The sequence below is a fragment of the Rhamphochromis longiceps genome, linkage group LG9 (assembly GCF_057381845.1).
Source record: "Rhamphochromis longiceps isolate RC_006_pf linkage group LG9, R_longiceps_female_GT1.1, whole genome shotgun sequence".
NCBI classification, from domain to species: Eukaryota; Metazoa; Chordata; class Actinopteri; order Cichliformes; family Cichlidae; genus Rhamphochromis; species Rhamphochromis longiceps.
The window spans coordinates 11,095,416-11,108,597 of NC_140565.1; the positions used below are offsets into that span (position 1 = coordinate 11,095,416).

At 41.3% G+C, this 13,182-nt stretch overlaps 1 protein-coding gene and 2 non-coding genes across 3 annotated transcripts in view; all 3 read right to left on the reverse strand.

The window, feature by feature from the left end:
• LOC146661737 (uncharacterized) overlaps window positions 1-13,182 on the reverse strand; it is a 275,594-nt gene that overhangs the window by 3,938 nt on the left and 258,474 nt on the right. The window lies entirely within an intron of this gene.
• On the reverse strand, window positions 7,821-7,902 carry trnas-cga (transfer RNA serine (anticodon CGA)). Its single transcript has one exon. It is a non-coding gene; the product is annotated as a tRNA-Ser (tRNA).
• trnag-ucc (transfer RNA glycine (anticodon UCC)) lies at window positions 8,478-8,549 on the reverse strand. Its single transcript has one exon. It is a non-coding gene; the product is annotated as a tRNA-Gly (tRNA).

Genomic DNA, 13,182 nt, shown 5'->3' on the forward strand with positions numbered 1-13,182 from the left:
TGTGAATTTTTGTATTGATGTACTTGTCTTGATTTCATCTGTATATCCGAGTGGGTGTAGAAATCTGAGCCATCATCTGAGTAAGCCTCATCACAACTTTGCGCTGATAAAGGCAGCTGTGTTTTAGCCTGGAACACATTTATTTTTACATTTCTCATAAATGTATTTCATTATAGCACTTTTACCGCCAACATGTTGGGTCTTTTGGAGCCGGAAGTGACCTTATATGGAAGAAGGGTGGCGCTAGCTAGCTTAGTTAGCAAGCTGCATTCATAAGCTGTGCAGGTGCCACAGAGATGCTAAGTAGCCTTAATAACAGACTAATAAAACAACAGAAACTCTGATTACAATGAGCTCATTTAAAAGCTTTCTTCTAATAAAATTCTTTTCTTCTCTGTGTTTCACAACCTTTTGCTGATATCTTTCTGTAAATTAGTTTAAAGCAGCTTGAGTCAATTTAGTCAGATTTTTTTTTCCAACTTGTTCACAAAAACTTGAGAAGAGACACCGAGGAGAGCAACAGAAAGCCTCATTCAGGAGCTAAACTCAAGATTAACTAGACTCGGATTAATATTAGCTCGGTGCTTACCTTTAAATCAGTCTTGACAATAATCGGAGAGAAAAACGCCATAAAGCGGGAACTCGGCTTCTTCTTCTTCTGCTCTTGTATTTTTTGGCGGTTAAAGCTTTAAGGCGCATTACCGCCACCTGCTGGACTGGACTTTTCATGTCCCAAACATCATCAATTGGGCACAAATTTGTTGGAGTTTCTGTTAATAAAAAAGATGGAATTCAAGGATCTTGTTATTTGGTTTGTTCGTTTTCACCATTTACTCTACAATTTTCTGCCAGTGTATAGCAAACCCCACAGCTCAAATCAATGAAGAATTTAGTATTTTTAACATATTGCTTAAGCTGGAACCAGCAGCTATATAGGCCTAATTTTTAATCCAAACATGTGATAGAGGTTTACCACCAGGAGAAGCAGACTGTAAATAAAAGACTGTGCTACTGAAAACTGTTAGTCTGACTTTGGATTGTAAATATGTTTCCATTTGTCACTTCTGTATTTGTATATGGCTCAAACTATTTGTTATGAAAGCAAAACAAACAAACTGATGTTGTATAAATTGATTCAGGATTATTTACTTCGAGTCCAGAAATCATAGCTGTCTCATCAGATCCAGTTGTGACATTAGCTATAGTTTCCGCGGAGGGTACTTGGTTCTGTATGACAGCACAGCTTTTAGGTTGAATTCAAGCGCTTGAGTACAGCCTGATAATTAGAGGCCTGCAAACATGTTTGCTGATGAACTTTGGAGGTAAAAGTACAGACAGCTATAGAAGACACAGGACACGAGATGGGTTCATTATTTCTTTTGAGTTCCATGTAACAATCCGTAACTCTGTAATTAATGAATGTGCCATTTAATCTTGGCTGCAGCCAAGATTAAATGGCACATTCATTAAATGGCTAAAATGGGTTGGCTGCCGTTCAGCATTTAGCACAAGTCAGCTTTTGATCAGAAAGTTTTCTGGTTTGATCCCTGGCTGCTCCGGTCTGCAGGCGAAATATCCTTGGACAAGATTGTAATCCCAAGCTGCTTTCTGATGCATCCATTGGAGTGTGAATGCTTTATAGAGTTTGTGAAACAGTTGTACGTGTGGTCAGATTGTTTTGTATTTGTGTGTGGATTGAAGCACATGTCTGAGAGCACATCAATCACTGCACATATTTTTTAAAATCTTAGTTTAAATAAAGTTTTTGATTATTTATTATAAAAAAGAGATGATATATATATAATGCAGTGGGCACTCTACCAGCTAACATGTCAGTTAATTTGACACATTGATTTATTTATCATTTCTTTTTCTCTCTCAGCTTTTCAGCTCCATATTTTTGCCATTTCTTCCACACTCAACTCTGTTCTACAAGGTGAGCCCACAGTTAATGTAGGAGAGGGCAGGTGGCATTAAGAGATTTGATTGGGCAATCTAGGGCCCAGTTAGTTCTTCCTTTTGGTGAAAGCTGGGCTCTTCAGTTCAGCATGGTACAGCTCCAAAGATTCTGCAACATCAAACCCTCTGTCTGCTAATGTTACATCACCTGGGCTGAGGCAGTCCAGGTAATTGCAACAGTTTCTTGAAATTAGTTAATTCAGATATAAACAGAGTGACAGTTTACAGATTCAAACATGTCTCAGAGAAAACAGAAAAAAACAGTAAAGCCCAACTCTCCTCTTTGTGATCAGGAAGACAAAATTCAACTTCCTGATCAAGTAGACAAATCATTCAACCAGCTTCTAGAAAAGGAAGATATTCAAAAGTTGAAAGAAATGGAACTCCTAGAAATGCAGGGAAGAAACTTTGAGCTCCAAGCAAAGCTTGATAGAGCACTAGAAAAACTAGTGCTGAAGGACAAAAAGAATCAGGAGCTGCAAGTAAAGCTTGATGAAAGACCGCACACAAATGAAGAGTTTCTTCAAGAAAAAAGGCTACAGGAGATAAAACAGAAGGAAATGGATTTCAAGCTCCAGGACATGGAGAAACACAACAAAGGCTTGCAAATCAAGCTTAATGAAGCTCTGCAAAAAAAATTAAGAACTCCTCCAAGAAAAACAACAACAGGACATGAAGCAGTGCAAACTCCAAGGCATGGAGGAAAAATACAAAGCGCTTCAGGTAAAGCTTGATAAAACACTGAACAAAAATAAAGAGTTGCTTCAAGAACAAAAGCAACAAGAAATTAAACAGAAACAAACGGACTGCAAGCTTGAAGACGTGCAGGAAAAATACACAGCGCTGAAAATAAAACTTGATAAAGCCAGAGGTGGGACCAAGTCATTGTTTTGCAAGTCTCAAGTAAGTCTCAAGTCTTTATCCTCAAGTCTCAAGTCAAGTCTCAAGTAATGTCAGGCAAGTCAGAGTCGAGTCTCAAGTCACTGGTGTAAAAGTCCGAGTAAAGTCACAAGTCTGAAATTTTGAATTTCAAGTCCTTTCGAGTCTTTAAAAAGAAAAAAACAAAAAAATAATGTTGCAGTTATGCTAAATGTAAATATTAGACCATGTAATTTTTAAATCTGTGTTTTTCTCAACACATGACAAAATAGTGAACTTAGAAAATATACACAAATTGTGAAATTGCACCTCTTTAAAATGCAGCTAAATTAAACCTAGCTCCAAGGATAATTTTCACCGACAGTTCTGAGATAAGCTGCATGTTATTCTTGGATGCGGTTGTAGGACCGGTGTCGTGCCAAAGTAGGTATCCCCGACAGAATTTGTTTCCCCTGTGCTGGGAGCATGCAGGAAGTACTGATGTTTTCATTTTGTGAAAAATTAGTATCGTTACATTACCATTCAGTTTGAGGGTTACAACAGAAAATTATATATTTATTGCTCACGGGGTATCAGATGGGATTATTTTAATAAACCATAAACATTTTGGCTAATAACTATTTTTATTCTCCTGTAACTTTATTATATAAAGAGCTAAATCCTCCAAAGTTTCAGGAGAAATGCGTCATAATAAGAAGTGTTTGTGAACGAAAAATCAGCAATGTGGGATACTGTTTGTCCGTGATTTACACAGGGGGAACAAATTGTGGCAGGACCAGCCTGATATTATTTGTATCCCACTATAACTTCGTTGTATAAAGAGCTAAGATCTCAAAAATGTCAGGAGTAGTCAGTCATTATAAGAAGTGTTTGTAAACTAAAAATCAACAATGTGGGATACTGTTTGTCCGTGATTTGGACAGTCCAGCGTGTGCTCCCGACGCAGGGGAAACAAATTCTGTCGGGGATACCTAGTTTGGCACGATAGTAACTTCAGGTCACTGCAACAAGCCCAGGTACAGTTTACCGACGGATGGGTGCAGGACCTTGAAATGCACCGTGTAGAACGAAAGACCATCGTACGTATCATAAGTTTACCAGTCTCACAAATTGTCTTCATAAATACACATTCCTTAACCGTTTATTAATAGGACCTTTGAGCTCAACGGTAATTAATTAGCAGTGGAAATAATTTCTGGTACGCGTTACAGAAATGTAGCAGTGACAATAATACTGTATGCTGTAATCGTACTGGACAATTAGTGATACAAAAAACCTGTTTTATCCTGTCAATAAAAGTATATGTTTTTGTCAATGTACCAAAATAACAGAAGCGAAACGCAATATTGTGTCAGGACAATTCACTATTTATGCACAACAAACAAAGGAGCGACAATTTCTGTTCAGCGCCAGACTTGCTTGTAACCTATATCACCAATTATGTTATGAAAATGACGCATTAACTACAACAGCAGACTGACCTTTGTGGGAATGCTTGGAGCAGACTAACCTGTGAGCTGGAGTGTTCTGGGACGTTATATTTGGTCTTTGAATGGCTGCAATCCAGGCCACCCGTCGCCTCTTTGTTACTTCGGAAACATGGCTCGAACAATTTCTCTTCAACAACGTAATCCGATAACAACCGATCTCTTTACCCGTCGGCTTCCCGTGGCTGTCATGCGACCGGCTATTGCAGTTAATAATACAACGGCTTCTTGCCATTTTTGTGTTTCTTTTTTATCGCTGTGATTTCAATTGAAAGCCTGCGTGCGCTAGTACCTCTTGCCACGAGTTCCCAGAATCCTTTGCGGTTTTACCCCTGAATGACGTCACATTTTCAATCTCTATATAATATGTATGTTAAATTTTATATTTGGGGTGAAATATCAAGTCTTTTCAAGTAAACCGGTTCAAGTCCAATTCAAGTCCCAAGTCATTGGTGTAAAAGTCCAAGTCAAGTCACAAGTCTTAGAACATTTTTTCAAGTCAAGTCTAAAGTCATAAAATTAATGACTCGAGTCTGACTCGAGTCCAAGTCATGTGACTCGAGTCCACACCTCTGGTTGTTTATGATCAGTAAAAAATAAAACAAACAGTGGGACACAGAGTTTTCTTAAAAATAAACACATGAAAAAAGTCTTTGGTATATTATCTTAATTGCCTCTAGATGCTCCCAGGGCTAGGACTCAGCTGTCTCCAGCATGGACTGCAGGATGGAAGCAACAACAATAAAGAGGATGATAGAGAGGAGGAAGGCTCTGTGGATGACCTGCAGCTCAATGAGGCCAGTTTGGACAGCAAGGATTAGCAAGGTGATCCCTTCAGTCATCCCCCTGCACAGAGAGGAAGCAACCTATTATGCTACAATATAGTCTTTGTGCCAGCGAGGCTTGTACTTGACGCGTGGCAGTCTTCTGGCAGTAGGTGAGCCAGTCTGAGTGTGGTGCAGCCTAGCAGTGTCGGCGTTCTTTTCAGTCACTGGGCGACAGCGTGCTAGATGAGTGGCATTCCAACTCTTTCCATCACTCAGCAAGAAGGCATTCAAGCCTTTGGCTTTTGTTACTGTTACAGGAGGGGTAAATCTGGGATGTCCTTTGGGAACATGGTGGGGTTTCCTTATCCTCACACTCTCTCCTGGTAGAAAAGAAGGTTTCCGTGCGTGACGCCTACCATCAGTGTAACGTTGCATTTTCAACTGATATTTCTGAACTGAGTGACGTGCAACGTATCCAGTGGAGACACAGCAGGAGGCAAAGGGAGTACATCCAGTATAGTACGCATCTTCCTGCCACACAGGAGTTCTTAGGGAGAGGGAAGTAGAGGGAAGTAGTTGCATGCGGTGTTGCACAGTAAACTTGAAGCCAATCCAGCACAGTCGCCTTCCATGGTTTCGACTGCTGGATTGATGTCTGGATACAGGTGCGGAGGGCACGATGAAACCGTTCGATTGCTCCGTTTGCAGCTGGGTAGTAGACAGATGTTCTGCTGTGGGAGATGCCTCTATTCTGGAGGAATGAGGTGAACATTACAGAGGTGAACTGTGCACCATTGTCAGTTATGATGTTCTCTGGGTTGCCATGACGACTAAAGACAGATGAGAGGAACTGAATGACATCATCAGTAGTAGCATAAGGTGAAAAGGCAAGCTCAGGCCATTTGGAGTAGTAGTCAGTCAATGTTATGACGTATCTACAAGCAGGTATTGCAGTATCAAAAGGCCCAACAATGTCAAGACCAAGTTTTTTCCACGGTCCATCAGGCAGTGGGACGGGTTGGAGAGGAGCAGGATTAGTATGTGCAGTTTTGTCATTGGACTGGCAAAGGAGGCATGAGGTTATGGCAGACTGAACTTGTGAGTCCATTTTTGGCCACCAGTAGAGATCTCTTAATCTTTGTTTTGTGCGCACAATGGTGACTTTCATGTGCCAGTGCAATCAGTTTAGGTCTCACTGAAAGTGGTGCAATGAGCCTTGAGCCTCTGAGAACATAATCACTTAGGGTTGAGAGTTCATTACGGATTTTGTAGTAAGGTGCAAGCGTGACATCAAGTGCTTTGATTGAGGCAGGCCAGCCACTTTGTATTTGTGAACGCAAAGCAACCAGTTCAGGGCAAGTTGAACAGGCAGAGTCAAAGTCCGCAACTGGAAGTGAGGACATGGCAGCAGAAACTTGGGCTACCATTTCATGATCTGAATCTGATGTGGAATGGGAAGAAACGGGCAGGGGCAGGCGAGAGAGACAGTCAGCTGTATAGTTCTGAGAACCTGGGCGGTAAATAACATCATAGTCAAAACACAGGAGGCGGGCAGACCAGCGGGCGATGCGCATGCCAACCCTATTAAACCCTTTGGTGCTCAGCAGCGTTGTCAGAGCTTGGTGGTCTGTCCGCAGAGTGAAACGTCGGCCCCACAAATACGTTCTCCATTTCTCTGCAGCCCACACACAAGCATAAGCTTCTTTTTCAACAGTTGAGTACTTTTGATCTGTTGCAGGCAGTGTGCAGGTAGCAAACGCCACAGGTTTTTCTGTGCCATCAGGTTGCACTTGAGCAAATACAGCACCAAGCCCATAGTCACTTGCATCAGTAGAGATCACAACACGCAAGGCAGGGTCAAACAGTGCCAGTGCAGGACTATTCACCAGGAGTTTTTTTACTTCTTCAAAGCTCGCTTGTGCACCTGAAGTCCATGTGAAAGTGTTCTTGTCGTTAGCACAGGCACACATAGGGGCTACAACAGTTGCAAAGTTTGGCAAAACTTGGAGTACCATGACACCAAGTCCAAGAAGGATCTCAAACTGAGGGAACTGGGGAGGATTAAAGGGGCAGCACAGCAGCGTTTTGGAAAACAGTGTAAAGGCTTTTCAGGAAGCTTTTAGGACGCTGTGAAAATACTGAATTTGAATAGTGGAGGCTAGAAGTAGTGAATGTATCCTTCCTCTCTATCATTGGATGGAGAGAGTGTACAAAGGCCGGCATAGTGGGTCTGTGGCCACTCTTGCTTGCACTTTTGCGTGTCCGTCAGCCAGCTGTGGAGAAGAGCAAAGTTTTTACATGCAAAGAGCTGAAGTGAAAAGCAGTGTTCCAAACAATGAAATGTGTCCACTCTTTGTGCTTTTCATGCAGTAATGTTTGATGTTTGAAGCTATTTCTGCTGTTGTCCCATTCCCGGTGAAATCCGCTGTCCCTCCAATCCCGATCCTCTTGCAAAGCAATCAGCATTTGTCAGACGCATCAGTCATTGGCGGTACTCAGACAGGATCCTGGATGACTACACGTCTGGGGTGGCTAAGAGAGCAATTGAAGGATGCCATGTTTACTGAATATGTGCCTAATTTTGTCAGGACATAGCTGGGTCCATTGCTTCTGCGTGCTCTATTTTCACAAGCAAAGGCCTGGCTCTTTCTCCTGGCACCTTCTCAGGTGAACTCCATGCCGTGGCTTCTTCTCAAATCAACGTCTGGACTGCCGCAAAACAGCTGACCGTTGTCGACAGGATTCGAACCTGTGCGGGGAGACCCCAATGGATTTCGAGTCCATCGCCTTGACCGCTCGGCCACAACAACCACATTTGGTTTTGGAGCTACATACTTGAAAGACATACGTCTTCCAAGTCCTACGCCACACGTCTTTCAAGTAGGATGTGCACAACAACGGCCACGCTGGATTGTAAATGCGGTAGCTGCATGACTTTGGTGAGAAAGCTTGTGGTTTTGCAGTTCCGTGAGATCGGTGCAGCACAGCTGCGGTTGAAGCTAGCTGGCTGACATTAGCTTGCTTGTTTGCATGAACAGTAACACACACAGCTGATGATTTTGCCACCGCAAAGAGCTGATCAGTACATGGTTAGTAAAATGTTATCTTCATTCCAAACATTCAGCACAATATTTAAAGTGGGACTGGGTGTCTTTATGAAGAAGTAGCGTGTCCAATCACAGTTTCATGTAAGAAGGTATATGTATGAAGTGATGAGAACTCAAAGCCTGTGTGAACAGTGTCTTTCCACAGCAAACGGTAGCAGCGAGGCCGATGAAGAATGCACCTGGCCTGACATTGTAAGCCTTTGCAGAAAGAGCGGAGAACGTTTTTACTGTAAAACAGTACGCAGCCCACATGCTTGAACAGCACTGCGAGTGGCAACTGCGATGGCCGGGAATCGAACCCGGGTCAACTGCTTGGAAGGCAGCTATGCTCGCCACTATACCACCATCACTGTGAAAAACTGCAACATCACTGAGTCATTGTCCGGCTTATGAAGCTTTCAGGACAATTAACAAGGTGGGCATTGTGATTACTCGCTTGTCAGGTTCTAAACTGGTCAAAAGGTAGATCACTAAAAAGACTAGTGCTCTCATGCAACTGCACATTTAATCTCATCAGCTAAGCTTCTTTGCTACTCAAGTGTGGCCTCTCACGCATTTAAACTCTTGTGTGATTTTTAGCACCTTGAGAGTCGCAATGGTCACGCGAGTTCTTCAGGTCACAGCAGACAAGGTGCGAATAGGTGTGAATCTGTCTTGGGACGAATCTGGGACGAGGACGTCTTTGGCTCCTCTCTCAAGTTATTGGACTTTGGCAAAAAGGTTTCACGCTTAATTAAAAAATGAGAGCAAGTGTCTGTGTCCCGAATACAAAGTGGGAGCTGGTTCCACAGAGAGGGGCCTGAAAAGTGATGGCTCTGCCTTCCATTGTACTTTTAAATCCCCTCGGAAGACAGCAGTCTGAGAGCAAAGCACTCTGTTGGGATGATATGGCACTGTGAGATCTTGTAGACAAAATTGGGGGTGATTATTCAAGACCTTGTGTGTGTGAGGGCAAGTATTTGGATTTTTATTTGGGATTTAATTGGGAGCCAATGAAGAGAGAAGTCCATATGGGGGAAATATACTCTCTCCTTCCAGTCCCTGACTGTGCTCTGGATGCAGCGTTTTGGAAAATAGTGTAAAGGCTTTTCAGGAAGCTTTTAGGACACTGTGAAAATACTCAATTTGAATAGTGGAGGCTAGAAGTAGTGAATGTATCCTTCCTCTCTATCATTAGATGGAGAGAGTGTACAAAGGCCGGCATAGTGGGTGTACCAGAGCAGGGCTGTGTGTAAAGCACAGCCAGGCAGCTGAACACTGTATTGTTCTCTATTTTGTCCTCTTTGAGCGCGAGACAAGCCACCACAGCTGGCAACACCTGTCAGTGAACACATTCAGGATGAAGATGGGAAGTGAGGAAGAACTGCTGTCAGTGCTGGAAGAGCTCGACCCCCTCCCCATCACTGCGCAGTCTCAGCAGCCCTCACCCACCCCTGCCTCTCCTGTAGATGCCTCTCAAACTGCATCAGTTCAACCCCGAGTTGAATTATTCCAAGACCGAGATGAGCCCATCTGTTTTGCTGAAATCCAAGAAGACATGTGGTCAGTGCTTGACTACCTCCCCGTCTCTCAGCAGTCTAATGTGCTCTCCTCTCCTCATTCACACAACTACTCGACTCCTAAACAAAATCTCATCTGTCCTGCTGATTCCCCTCCATCCAAACTGGCGTCCTCCCCTGTTGCATTCACTGAATTGCCGTCAACAACCCCCATCTTTTGCCAACTAATGAAAAACAATAATTTCACTATAGACGATTGGACCGATTTCAATTGAATTAAACTGTTACTCCTGTTATTTCAACATCTGTCTTTGTGTAAATAAATGAAAAAACAAACAAAAGATGCTTCTGTCATAAGTTACAGCAGGATGAAACAACCTTCATGTAGTTCTTGTTTTTAACACTGCAAACCTTCTTTAGTTCTTTTGTTTCCTTTCATATTCAGCACACATCTGTCAGTGTCCACTAACTGTCAGGGAAAAGCCAGATAAAAACACTGTGGGGTCTTTTGGGACACGTGCTCGTTGGGTTTACTCATAGATATCAGAAATGATCTGTTCTGTATTCAAAGGATACACGAAGGACGTTTGTATTAAATGCAATATAGCGACTGATCATATGCTGCTTTCTTTGGGGGCTTTTCACCACCATGTTACACAAATCCAGTTTCTAACTGAAAAGAAAATCCTTCACCATTTTCTAATCAAATTCCCTGGTTTCCCATGTCAGAGATGTCATGGCTGAAAGGATCATCGCCTATTGAGCTCAAAGCTAAACTCTTGTGTAGGGCCTCTTTCCATGTTGCACCATTCATTTTAAAAAGTCCTGGTAACAAGAGACAGAGGTGACTTGATGTATTACAGTTACTTCCCAATTTACAGAAATGATGTGACTTCTGACATTTTCCTAGCAGGAAATGTGCTACTGTGGGACACTGAAAGAATAAACAGCAAGGCACGTTTTGTTTTAATAACTTTTCTTTACTTCATTTGTATGAACTAGGTTTACCTTACAAAATCTTATACTGTATATAATGTTTTATGTTTAATTCATGTCAATGTCAGCTCGTGTTTACTCGGGTGAGCAGTACCGGCCCACAAAGAGAATGCTCTTGGTGGGTTTATGTCGGATGAAGAAGATGAAGTGATGATCAAAGAACATTTCAAAGCCCACACTGAGAAGTTGTTCAGAAAAAGAAGTTGAACCTGACCAAGATGAAATCCAAAATTGGGAATTAATTGTTTTATTGTATTATTTTTAATGTCACATATGGTGTTGTGTAATCCGTGTATGTATTATGTGTCTCTGCTGATGTGTTTCATGCCTCACTTTCATTTTACTGTAATTAGGCTAGTTTTAAGTTTCTTGAGTATTCTGATAAGGATACTGTGTAGTATGATTTGCAAATGAAGAGGAATCAATTAGTCTTAAATTAATTGACTAAGAGAAATGAAGCGTTGGAAGAATGTTATGTTGATGACTATGAGGTTTCTGGGGTTTATTCAATAGAGCAACAACTGTGTGGGATCTTTATACAAATTCTTATATTCTATTTAGAGCTTGCTTTAAAGTATGTTAGCAAAAAAACAGCGCACGCATTCGTTTTCACGATTTTTGTTCTTCTTTAGTCATTGGGTCTTTTTAGGTGGTACCTCCAGGTACCACAAGGGGGGATGTGGTGGATTTTTGTGTGATATGTATAACTATACACTATATATCTATGTGCACTGAACATATATATTTTAACTTTCATGTAGAGTCTTAAGCACAAGACATTTTGCTTCACCATGGTTTATTAAGGTGGTGCAGTAACAGGGCAGTTAATGCTGCTGAGAGTTCTCCTGCCTAACTCGCTCTCCAGCTAACTAACCTTCCCTAACGTCTTTCATGCAGCACATGTCTGTATCTATTTTTTCTACTCTTTTACAGAGCATCTTTTTGAGTGTCTTGATTTTAATTGGATCTAAAAGGGTTGGATCTCCACATCGTTGGTGGAAGAAGATTATCAGGATGGCTTCAAAATTTGCGACTACAGCCCCTCTTCTGTGGAACCAGCTTCCAGTTTGGATTCGGGAGACAGACACTATCTCTACTTTCAAGATTAGGCTTAAAACTTTCCTCTTTGGTAAAGTATATATTTAGGGCTGGACCAGGTGACCTTGAATCCTCCCTTAGTTATGCTGCAATAGATGTAGGCTGCCGGGGATTCCCATGATGCATTGAGTTTTTCCTTTCCAGTCACCTTTCTCACTCAGTATGAGTTAACTGCATTGAATCATATCTGTTATTAACCTCTGTCTCTCTTCCACAGCATGTCTTTTATCCTGTTTTCCTTCTCTTACCCCAACCGGTTGCAGCAGATGGCCCCGCCCCTCCCTGAGCCTGGTTCTGCTGGAGGTTTCTTCCTGTTAAAAGGGAGTTTTTCCTTCCCACTGTCGCCCAAGTGCTTGCTCATAGGGGGTCATATGATTGTTGGGTTGTTCTCTGTATCTATGAAGCACCTTGAGGCGACTTTTGTTGTGATTTGGCGCTATATAAATAAAATTGAATTGAATTGAATTGTGTTAACTTGTGTAGTTACACAAGTTACACAGGCAGAATGCCATGTGAACCCTGTCTCCAGGTGGAAAACAGAATGAGCGATACACCTGCTGTCAGGCCTGCAGGGTTTCTCCCTGTGATGTTCTTCTCTGTCTTGTGGTTGACATTTTTTTTTTTTTACTGGCACAAATAATTTGTGGGGCGTCTTATTGTGACACCTGATTGTTGTAGTATTTTTAAAATGGCTGTGCAAAAAAATAAAAATAAGAACCCCAGATGCATTGCCTGCATTTTTAGATGAATAGTTGTATATAACTTTATTATTTACAAAATTTTTGTTTAATTTTAATTTAAAATAATTACCACTTATATTTGCATTTCAAGTTATGAAAATAATTTACTAAACATGTCTGTGGTTTTTATAGTAAAGAGAAAATATAACTACTACTAGGGTTTTATGTGTTTGTGTGATTTCAGACCAGTTGTTTTAATAACTGTAAATTTGGACGTGTGAGGTTGTGCTGAAAAGAATGATACCAAGAAAGACAAGGTAAAAAAACAACAACAATCAAAAGCAGCCAAAAATGGCCAATTATATTTTGGACCTCAGAATATTGACCCAACAAATCATGAAAAATGAGGTTTCAATAATTGTTTGTGACAGTGCAGCTTTCTGGCAGTAGTAGTAGTCAGTACAATTTGATTTTTTTCTAACAAAAACAGTATGAAACTTAAGTTAGACTTGTGTTTGGAAATGAGCCCCCGCCCAGTGTTGTGTAGCTTTCTGGATTTTATACTTATTGGTTACATATTTATTTATTATACAGGCTATACAGTACACACATTTTATGTAACTGAAATGTTTAATTATGTGGGCTATAGAAAATAATTAAGTTATAGACCATATTTATATGAAACATATGCTTAATGTATATTAATCATA